The sequence below is a fragment of the Carlito syrichta genome, unplaced genomic scaffold (genome assembly GCF_000164805.1).
Source record: "Carlito syrichta isolate Samal-C Ts95f unplaced genomic scaffold, Tarsius_syrichta-2.0.1 Scaffold307224, whole genome shotgun sequence".
In the NCBI taxonomy this organism is placed as follows: Eukaryota; Metazoa; Chordata; class Mammalia; order Primates; family Tarsiidae; genus Carlito; species Carlito syrichta.
In genome coordinates, this window is record NW_007251320.1 from 75,674 (window position 1) to 76,797 (window position 1,124).

Below are 1,124 nucleotides of genomic sequence, written 5' to 3' on the forward strand. Positions count from 1 at the left end.
AGACAGAGAGCCGGGCTCAGTGGCTCAGCCTGTAATCCCGCGCCTTTGGGAGGCTGAGGTGAGTGGATTGCCTGAGCCCGCGGATTCGAGACCCACCTGGGCAGTGAGACCTCATCTCTACAATAAATTTAAAAATCAGCCGGGCGTGATGGCGCATGCCTGTAATTCCAGCTACTTGAAAGGCTGAGGCGCTGATCGCCGGAGCCCAGCAGGTTGAGGCTGCGGTGGCCGGGAGCGGCCACTGCACTCCAGTCTGGGCGAGAGTGAGACTCTAACTCAAAAAAAAAAAAAAAAAAAAAGGTTGGACAGAGATTTACCTAAAGTTCTAAGACAGGTAAAACCAATAAATCAATAAAATCAATAAATCAAAAAATTAGCCGGGCGTGGTAGCGCGCGCCTGTAGTTCCAGCTACTTGGAAGGCTGAGGCAGAAGGATCGCCAGAAGTGCTAGGAGTCAGGACGGTACCATCCTTGAGAGGCTGGGTGCTGGTTACACGAGGTGTGGGCTTTATAAAAGCTCATCTGAAACACAGTTACGATGTGGGTACCTTCCTGTGTGTTATACTCCCATGAAAAGCTTGCTTTAAAAACAAAAATAAAAACCTCTCCTAGCCTTTCAAATTCCTCTAGATCCAATTAAAAATTGGGCAATTACAATCTTTTGTGGCCTTTTTGTGATATGGGATAAAATACAGGCATAAAAGCCCAATAATATCTACCACATAAAGAAAAAAGACAGGTATGATGAGACATTCACAGAACAACACCCAAATCCAGGTGCACTGATTGTAGCACTATTTGGAATAACAAAAGACTAGAAACCATCTACTCATCCATCAATAGGGACTGATTACACAAATGGCACGGTCATGCAATGGGCGGTTCCACAGCTTTTTTTTTTTTGAGTTGGAGTCTCACTCTGTCACCCAGACTGGAGTGCAGTGGCTGCTCCCGGCCACTGCAGCCTCGACCTGCTGGGCTCCGGCGATCCTTCCGCCTCAGCCTTCCAAGTATTCCACAGCTATTTTTAAAAATAATCTGCAGCTGTTAAAAATTTTAAGAGGGGCTGGGCTCAGTGGCTCAGCCTGTAATCCCAGCACTTTGGGAGGCCGAGGTGAATGGAT